Source organism: Hermetia illucens, chromosome 5 (assembly GCF_905115235.1).
Source record: "Hermetia illucens chromosome 5, iHerIll2.2.curated.20191125, whole genome shotgun sequence".
NCBI lineage: Eukaryota > Metazoa > Arthropoda > Insecta > Diptera > Stratiomyidae > Hermetia > Hermetia illucens.
In genome coordinates this window covers 46,668,379-46,679,087 of record NC_051853.1, presented here as the reverse complement: position 1 = coordinate 46,679,087, position 10,709 = coordinate 46,668,379, and the positions used below count along the sequence as shown (strand labels likewise).

The 10,709-nt window shown below is 41.3% G+C and overlaps 1 protein-coding gene across 1 annotated transcript in view; it reads left to right on the top strand.

Annotated features, from left to right (window-relative positions):
• The first annotated feature begins 223 nt into the window (after positions 1–223).
• LOC119657254 (potassium channel subfamily K member 1-like) overlaps positions 224–10,709 on the top strand; it is a 114,345-nt gene continuing 103,859 nt past the window's right edge. The window contains exon 1 of the mRNA XM_038064082.1: positions 224–638. The gene's annotated coding sequence lies outside the window, so the exon portion shown is untranslated. The remainder of the gene's footprint in view (positions 639–10,709) is intronic.

Here is a 10,709-nt window from a genome sequence, read left to right as displayed (position 1 = left end):
CAGTGCGTTTGGATCCCAAGCTACCCTCAACATTGCCCGTCTGTACCCCATTCAACCCTCTCTCCCTTCATCGGTCACTGGCTTCGTCGCCCAGCACAAATTTCACTCTATCGGCGAGGAAAAGCGCCAGCGTTGTGTCGTCGCATGTGGAGCAAATGGCTCTTGGGGAAAGCTCGGAATTTTCTTTATTCCGTCACGGATGGAAAGCATTTTCCGTCAGTGGGTCAAGTGCATGACAAGTTTGATTTGGCTTTCGTCTCAGTTCAGCTTCAGTCGCTTTGCGTGGAAAATAGGAGGTGCTTGTTGCGCTTCGCATTTTCTTTGGTACTTACAAATTGGTCAGGTTTTTCCGGGCGTTCGTACAGGATTCTGGTGCGGTGCATCCGGTTGCTTTTGGTGTGAATTGCCAACGCGACTTTCATTTGGCAGTGAAAATTTCTGGCGAGTTTCCAAGTTGACGGGGCTCAGTTGATCAGTATTCACATATGGTTTGTTCCTTGTGCCCTTAAAGTGAGTGAGGAAATAAGCAATTAGCCTGGGTGGCGAGAGTGGCTAAACGTTCGCGGCGACATCCTGGTTCGGAGGAATATTGACAACAGCATTTGCGAGATCCATTGAGAATTGAAGGAAGCCGTCAGGTGAGTACTCGAATGGATGTTAAGGGAAATATTTTTATGAATGTGCACCGCTGGGAGGGGTGCATCAGACGGGATTGCTGGCACGACTGTACGTCTGATTCCGGCTATTCGGTGCGGAACGTATTATATTTATAGGCGACAAGTCTTGCACATATGCTCATTGCATATTTGCCTTCGTTTATGTGCGGGACATTCGTTTCGAATCCTTACTTCATCGCATACTGGACTGGGGCTGTTATGTCTCAGGAGACGCTTCTATGTTGTCCCACATCATTTGATACGAGATAAATTGAGCACGACATGTCCCGGCGCTTTGCCGTAATTGTCGTTATTGTATTGAATACAATAGCGTTACTGGTTTTGTACAATATCAGTTCTATTCTGGAAACAATATTGATAAATATGACGAGGAATTGCTTCCGTGAATTTTGTAGGAACGCAAAACTTGTTATGCGTAAAATTAGAATTGTGTCTGGTTGGGGGTTATTCAGATCAAATTACATATCTAATGTTATTTACTGGGTATGTCGGCGGCCATCAAAACGGGATAGCACAATGAAATTATCTCAGAAACACGTTTGGGGCTAGCCCATATCAACGTTACACAACACTTTTATGGGTGTCCATCAAGCTAATAAAATCAATGTTTTCACGAAAATATACCAATTACTACTAATTTTGCTGAAGTGTGTAGAACTTGTGTAGTTATGGAATATTTTTTTAAGAATGGGATTAGGGTATCGGTATCTCTACTACACTTCTACTTACTTTGCGGGAAGTATTTTGGGTTAGGTTAGTGTACGTTTCGCAAGAGTAGTTCGTTTCAAGTGCACTTCAGTCGTCGAAATTCCTTTCGCATTTTTCCTACTGTGTGTAGCGGTAGGACCTGCGCCTCCAGTTTTATTCCCTTCCTCAGTTTCAGTTTAACGATTTCTAGCTGTATCGGTTTGACGCTGATTCTTCAGTTTGAAAATTATCTGTTTGCGCTGATCGTCCTCCCACTGCATACGAAGCTCCCCTGTCGGGAGAGTAATGGATGCTTGGCCTTTCATGATGCGCCTGGGGTTACTTCCTACCGCCATTCACTCTAGGTGGCCAACGCATTTTAACATCTGTAGCTTGGCTAGAGCTTATGCGGTTGCCTCATTGTATATTTTGTACGATTATCTTGTACTTCATTTCCTAGTCTGCGGCTTCCTTTATTAGTCCTAATATGCGTCATGGTATACATTGCTCGATTACGTTAATAGTTCTTCTGGAAAAATGTCAGGCGATGACGGCTTTACGGTTTCTTACCAGGGCAGAGGCAGATCCTCAGACACTGCCTCACCTCTGCCCTGGGAGCAGCGTGACCGAAGCGTAAAGTCGTCATCGCCTGACATTTTTTGTAAAGTTTGGGTGCTAAGCCCTAAACGAGGGGTCCGTGGACCAAAAAAAGAGGGAGTAAGTTGCTCCCCATTTGGTCCGGTGCAGCATTAAGTTGATGCGGACTTAGGACGCCATTATTCTCAAAAAAAAAAAACATTTTCAATTCTTTTGGAGTTTTGCATCAGCGTCTACGTCAGTGGTATGTGTGTATATGTGTTTGAGGTGGAGGAGAGGCAAAGCCTCTGAGCACTCAGAACTTAGTGGTCCATTGTACTCGATTCCCCTGCCTAACGGAATATCCCGGATTCGTTTATGTATCGCAGGATTTCTGTTAGTGGATGTAATGTTATCCGCTACAGTTGAAGCACATCAGAGCCAAAAATCTGATACCTGATGCGTCCATAAGCGGGGCACTCACATAGAAAATGTTCTGTGGATTCCGTGGACAGGATAGACACGTATCATCTTAGATAATTCCTATTCTGAACATATGCCCAGCTAGTGAATTTTTTTCTGCAAGTCTTCCCGCTTTTCGACAGGATAAACTTTGCAATATGTTTATTTGGTTCTGACAGGAAGAGTTTGATCTGTCTAGCAGCATTAACGCTTCACCACCTGTCATTATAGGAAGCTTGTTCCCAGTTTTTGATAGCAGCATTAGCCAACGCTACCGACACCCCAATTGGTGGTACCGGTTCGGGCATGAGGAAAGTTGAAGCCTCTTTTACTAACGCATCCGAAATTTAATTTCCCTCTACTCCACAATGACCAGGTACCCAAAGTAAATCCACCGCATTGAATCTAGAAACAGGATTCAATCGATTTCTACATTCCTGAACGATTTTTGAAGTGATCAAAGTACTACTCAAAGCCCTCAATGCAGCCTGACTATCGCTACAGATTGCGATGCGCCTGCCCTTCAACCGCTCGTCAATCATCCAAGTTGCCGCCCTTAGGATCGTATACACTTCAGCCTGAAAGACCGTCATGTATTGTCCCAAAGGAAAAGCCCAGTTCTCGTTTTTATTCGAGAGGTAGACTCCTGCTCCAGAACTATTTTCTGTCTATGAGCCATCTGTGTAGAAGACGTCAGTATATCCTGACTCGCATTCTTCTGGTTCGTCCCAGTTTTTTCTCCGTTTCAAGATAACATTATATCTTTTACCAAACAGATTTATGGGGATCTGAGAATCGGAAGGCATTGCGAAAACTAGATTCAGTTCTCCTAATGAATTTTCCAATGGTTTGTGCCACCACGTCCATTGTTTTCCCATGGATCTAATCGAATTTGCCTATGAGCTGCTCTCATTGCAGTGCACTGAATACACAAATCCAAGGACTGCTAATTGAGTAATTCATTCAGAGCTGCGCCGGATGTGATGCTCATGGCGCCGGTGATACCCAGACACACAGTTCTTTGCAGTGTGGCTAGTTTACAGCGAAAACTCTTCTGCTTCACCTTAACTCACCACACCACGGATGCATAAACGAACATCGGTCTAATGATAGCAACATATATCCACATTACTGCCTGAGACCTGAGTCCCCATGTCGAGGCAAAGGTCCGCCTACACAGCCCATAAGCTGTGAGAGTCAGATTCCTCTACGTCAGTGGGGATTTGCGTTGCAGTTTGGAGCATCCTTTAGGGCAAGCGTGCCTTTTAGCTTTTAAGGTTCTGCACAAAACAAAACGTTAATAAAGTCGCTTCATTGCTTGTCTGTCTGCGAGATGCACTTTTTCACCAAAAAAGATAATACCTATTGACAGGGAACTTGTGGGAAGGTAGGAACTGCAACCACACGTGTATGTGGTGAATGACATATTTTTACGATGAGCTTAAAGCTGTCTGCATGCAACGAATAATGTTTTGCACATAGGGTTAATTTGACCCCAGACTATTTTCGGCTTCGAATATCTCTATGCATTTCGAGGAAAAAAAGGTTATGTAATTTTTTGTAGTGTATCGATCAAAATTTAAGATCGTGAAGTTAGATTTCGAAAAAGTACATACATAGTAATTCAACAACATGCTTGAAGTTGATGATATTTTTGAAAAAATTCGCGCGCGTCCACCTTCCTCCTGTTCCCGAATTGATGACTTAATGACTTCTACGTTGTCCCCCGTGATGCTATGTCTCTCTTCAATCTTGTGCCGTGATATCATTGATTGCAGTGTTGTGTTCTTCTTATTCTTTCTCCTGGCAGTTTCCGCTTCTTTTTCGTGCTCTTCCCAGCATACCAAAACCAGTCTTTTAGTTTGTTCTATGTAGCACTTCTCACAATTTGGACCTGTCACTTCATATATCCTACTGAATTCATGTTGTAATTTGCGGTCCTTGGGGGCTGCTTTTAAGCTGGTAAATCCTACTCGATGGCATCATGTCGATGTTTAGCCCTTCATCGTTTTTATCAGGTTCGACGAAGCCGCAGCCGTGTGTGATGCCTATTCTTCTTTCCCCTTCCAAGTTATTAACGAGGGATGTCATTGTCCCTATTTCTTGTCGTTTCAAGGGTCAAAGCTTTTACTGTATAAGACAGTGATCTTGACAGTCCTCATGTATTCCTCGGAGATCTAGGCTCTTAGAAAAAAAAATTCCGAACTATTTGTCGCGTTCGAAAGAAGAATCCCCCGCAGAATTTGTGGCCCCCTACATGAGGATGGACGATTCTGTAGCCTACATAACGACGAAATCTATGAGCGATGCCACGACCGTCAGGTTGTGGATAAAATCCGGCTCAATAGGTTACGGTGAACGGGTCACTTAATCCGTATGAATGAGGATGATCCAGTCCGGAAAGTCTATAAGGGCAATATTTATGGTAGAAAAAGAAGACGAGGCAAGAACGAATGGCATAGATGCGTAGGTCAGGACGCCAGACAGCTTTTAGGGACATCGAATTGGTGAACTTTGGCGCAAAACCGTTGTGTCTTGTGATTGCTCCGCCGTTGATGATGATGATGATTCAATAGATTAGAGTTACCTTTTTTGGTAAATTAGAGTATGATTTCGGCAGAAAACAGGGAGGATTTCCATTGAAGATAACTTCCAGCGCAGAGAAGGAATTGGTTTGATAGCCTCTACATAGTTGTCGGTTGATATTTTGATGGCTTCGGAAGAATTGACTGGATTGCTGGAAATATTATCAATATTATGCAATCACTATTGATGTTCCAGATCTCCACTTGGTCCTTTTGGGATTATCAATCCTTTCTTTTTAAATCATGTGAAGCGATTTGAGTTTGCACAGAACTGTTTTGGGGTGATGTATTCCACTAATCATGGAAATAGTGTATGCAATTCGTAGGAGTATTGAAGATTACGTTTATGGAATCCTATTAGGGAAGTCTCGGGGTTCCATGGCAAAATGACTTGGGAAGTCTTCGGATTTCACATCGTTCATTTTCGACATTAATATGAGAGCTGGCGGAAAATGTGTACAACTATTTTTCTGTGTTTTGATTCTGCAAATTATATCTATTCGTTAAATTCCAAGAATACTGATTTATCATTTTCCATTTTGAATTTCAAATTCCGAAGGAAATTCCCCCTTGGTGCAGTATGTGACATTTTTCGCTGTTATATGTACATATGTCGCTGCTACGTCATGGCTGAACATCAGCTTTTCAAATTCAAATTCTGGCTTTTAAAGTTTTTGTGTAAAACAAAACCTTATTAAAATCGATTCACTGTCTCTCTGTTAGTCTGTCACACGCATTTTTCTTTAAAACGACTAAACTGATCCGAACGAAATTTGGTGGACAGGTGGGAACTATGAAATCCCACGCATACAGTGAGTGGCATAAATTTAGGTGGAGTTTTAAAGAGGGCTCCCCATACATGCAAACGGGGCATTCAAAAATTTTTTTCAGTGGATATAGTCGTGTAGGGTATCGAATGAAAGGTCTAGTACTTTCCGCAACTGGTCTAGTACTTTCCGCAACTGATATTAGTTTAGTGGTGAATTGCAAAGTGTGCGAGTAAGGAGTCAAATGTACGCACTTAAAGTGAGATAGGACTCATTTTCGGAAACTGCCCAACCTAAAATTCAGAAAAAAATGAGGATGGTGCGCTTAGATGAAATCTAGGTCTCAAAATATGTCTCATTCCGATATCTGCTCAGATAAATTTACTAATAGTATATTATCAGATAGAAAGCAAATGAGATGCTAACATCATAACTAACGGGAGTAATTGACATTCTCATGAAATATTAAAGTCGCATTTATGAAGAATCTACTTCTCTGCAACCCTTTTTATGGTTTTGTGTAAAACACTTATGTGAAATCTAATCCTCCAGAAATGTTCCATTCCGGTATCTACTCAAATAAATTTACTAATAATAACTAATAATAATACAACTTTTAGAAATTGACTGAAAAACTCATTCTAGGTGTACCGACATAGAGGACAGCCTCGTGCATACACATGTCAAGTTTCATGAAAAGTCAAAGCTATAGCAGTTCAAGCTCATCAATTTCGTGCGAATTAACAGCACCCTAAGCCATACAAATAATATGCTGACGTCATAAATAACGAGAATAGTTGATATTCGAGTGATATGAAAATTCCATCCAAGAAGAATCTAATTCTCCCCGGCCCTTTTTATATCTGATGTAGGTTAAATTCTTGGCATTTGCTATTAAACTTAGAGTGGGAAGCGTATGAGGTTGACTATTATCAATACTCATCCATCAAAAGATTTATTTAAATCGCTTTCTAAAAAACAGAGGGCAATGGAATTTTTAGCTATGTGACACTGAGCTGTTGTGCACTCGTTACTCCTGACATCTTCTACTTTTTTTTCGGCCTTTGTCCCGTTTACAAGCAGGATCGCCTCGTCGTGATCGGTTTCGCCATTTCATTTTATCAAACGCCTGATCAGGACCTAACCGCGAGGCCTTTAAATTCCCATCCAGCGTATCAAACCACCGTTGTTTCGGCAAGCCTTTTGGTTGCTTACCATTGACTTCGTTCAGACCAATATTGGCAAGTGAATTCTCGTTAGCGCGAACTACGTGACCACACCATTGAAAACGCCTCACTCGTAGTTTTTCCACGACCGGTGCAACCCCATATCGATCGCGGATATTCTCATTTCGGACGTGATCAAAACGTGTCTCGCCACTAATGCAACGCAACATTATGGTAAGACGCCGTTCATTGCCTTTTATAGTCGGCCAACACTCAGAACTATAGAGAGCGGCAGACGGACGACATTGCAGTAAATTTTAGCTGTGATACGTTCGCTGATACCACCAGTTTTGGAATGCCACTTCATCCAGGTTGCGTTAATGCGTGAAGCAATTTCATTATGCATTCGCCATTGGCTGATAGCATTGACCCGAGATATTTAAATCGCTCAGTTCTGGGCGGGTTACTGCCATTGCGATTTAAATATCTCGAGCCAATGCTATCAGCCAATGTAGAGCTAGGTTATGCTCCTCACATAGGGAAACACAAAACCTTTTCTCGACTTGTTTTCGCTTGTTGTCTACTTTGAACTTATTATTTACGCAGCATTATGTGTAATGATAATGAAACTGAAACGCAGCCCCATGAATGAGATGAAAAAATTGCAAATGGAAATAAAAGAGCTTAGAGTACTTCAGGCAATTTTTCTATGTACATTGGCGAAAGCGTCCTTAGAGTCAGTATACATAGATTGATATCTGCCTACTTGAAGTCAATAGAAACAGACTGATATCTACTCGTATCATCGACTTTTATCACAAATGAATTTGTAATCTTCAGTTCACGGATGAGCTATGGCACTTTCGAGTCATTTTCCTGCACCGGCAAATTGAGTCCTTCCCAGTTACCAAATAGAGAGTCTTTTCTATCCTCTCTTTTCGATCGCATTTACAACTTTCTGTGACGTCATTAGACAGGTAGGAGTGAAAATTTTTATTATGGGGAATAGTCAATAACAGACAATTTGTGAGATCGTTAAGAGTTTACAGCCTAATCAAACTGAAAAGCAATTTGCAATTGAAGTGAAACATTAACCAGTTCTCCAATAACTTCACCAAATTGTTCCTTTTCTACGTTATGACCAACACCAGTCAACGGCAACATCTTGTGAAAGTTTCCCAATCGAATCGAATTTTCATTATTTACTTGTAAATATGGTTTTATTCCCATGGCTGCCACTACAGTGCTTATACATATACACATACATACATAGATATGTATCTATACATACGTGAGTACATTCTGTTCGTTAAATTTGTTTTTCATCTTTCCCAACTAATCCATCCACTCAAAACCACCCACGCTATACATGTCTACTCGAGAAATTATGCTGGATATCATCGTGACTATATCGCGGGGTAGCGGCAGGGACTACGTCATAGTCCTTGTTGGCTATGCGAACGTGATAGCATGAAGCTTAGCGTCCTTTTTAATTCTGCACTACACAAGATCGTGATATCTGACGGAGAAAATTCTTTCTACATTCGGCGTTAATAGGATTATGAAACCTTGGAATTTTATGTTTTTCACTTTTGCCCTTTTACAACGCAGCCTCGAGTTCTTGTAATGTTGAGGTTTTTGATGTTACTTTTGATGTCCTTCGCTATAATCAATGGAGGTTGGAAATTTCAGTAAACTCTTCAGATATTTAGCTACATTCAAGAATCAGTTTAGTATGATGACGACCGGGATTTTGGTTGATTGGAATTTTTTAATGTTAACGAGGCACTTGAGAAAGCCAGAAATAGGGAATGTTTTAACTTTAAGACTTGCTTCAATATTTCTCCCTTTCTCCAACATTAATGTAGGTCGACTAACTTTAAGAGTGCTATTTCGTTGAGACCGAAATGGAAATCCTTAGCGTGGTCGTCGTTTTTTCGACCAGGACTCATCTCGCACGTTCATCACGTGAATTCATCGGTCCCAGCCGTTAATGCTATAAACATTCTCCTAAGGCCTTTTTTCTATCAGGTCAATAATATATCCTCCATTACTGCCGAGTAAAAAAAATGCTGCAAAATCGCTTTACTGCCTGACTGTCTGGTTCACTTACTGACATAACATTTTGTGGGCAACTGGGTACTATGAAAATCACCGTTGCAAGTAATGGCGTGATTTTGTGTCAAGAAACTCCTCATACAAATTGGAAAATGTTTTGAATACTATTTTTTGAGGATGTTAATTACGAAAAAAGGATGGAAAACTTGACAAGTACGAAAAGTGTGAGTGTAGAATATGACAAGTCTCGTTGTTAGAAAACCCCCCTTCTTCCTCTATCCCTTGTGGATGCAGACTATGGTGCCACTTATTGCCTTTCTCGGGTTTCCAGCATTTGTAGAATAAGCGTTTCTGGAACTCATGCGTTAGTCAAATAAGCGCTTGCGGGGTTTTCTACCACCAGATCTGGTTGCTCTCTCTCCCAGAAAATCTTGGGCACTAGAAAAATGCGTGTTTGAAATTTTCATATTCGATCGAACATTCTCTCTCGCTCATACCGACCGGTCCTCTCATTTCGGAAACTTAACAGGATGTAACTTCCATTGTCCACTGAGTCTTTTCATCTGCTTCGGGATTTTCCAGATGGTCGTTTACCTTCGACCGTGCGATTCAGTAAGCAGCTGGGAACTCTTTTGTCGTCCATACGCTCTTTATGGCCTGCCCACTGAATCGTAATGTGGATGGTGGCTTCTGGTTCATCTTAAAACTACAACTTTATGTGGTGTCTCATTCGGTGTCTACTATTATCGGGGCTAAGGCTTTCCTGGGGATTCAATATTCGATGGCATTGATTTTTTTGCTATCTAGAATGATTTATCGTCTTTCTACCGTAATACAGGATCGGCCGAATTAAATTTTTATATATTCTGAACTTTGTTTTCCTGTGCACATTTTCAAGGTTTTGAAGAAAAAGGAGCCTTATTAAGGTCGGAAGATGCAAAAGTTCCAAACTATTACCTACAAAAATGACCTCATCTTCCTTCGACTCTCAGCGCAAGACTGTTTTTAGGCATTCAGGCACGTTTGCTTCTAAATTTTTCCTTCCTTCGCTGCTCATGAACAGTTCGTCACACTTGCTCGGTGGAGTCATGAAATATAAAATGCTCCGTACTTTTAGGCATGTTAACGCATCTCGGTTAGTATGGTGAATCGTCGTGACCAAATCGATGTAAGTCCACTTTAAAATTGTATCATCTCCTAGTTTGCTTGTTTGGCAAAATATCTATGAGAAGCATCCCTGCTAATAGGTATTCTGCTTCTACTGATATTGTCCGGAAAATGCGGGATGTCCGGAGTGCACTTAGCCGATATACCATTTCCAGTTTCCTCCACTTGCCAGTCTAGTTGTCAAAACTGGAACTGGTCGAAACCAACTTGCCTTGAAATAAGGATACGTTGGTTTTTGTCTTAATAATAAACGTTGGCGCAACAATCTATAATAGATCAGGGCCTTGAAGTATGTTAGAGTATTTCATTCATTCGCAGCTGAGTCGACTGGTATCCGACGTCAAATCACGATACAAATCCCACTACCACCAGGAGATTTGAACCGCGACTTTCCGTACGACAGTCTTATGCTCTACCCTCCAGCTATTCGGTTTTGTCTTAGTCCACTAATATTCGGTAATGTCCTCGAGATCGTTACAGCGGTAGAAAACGCCTTAGCAATAAGCTCAATGTGCTTATTGTGAACCCTTCTGTTGTTATCATTCCTTGAGAGTAAATTATTTG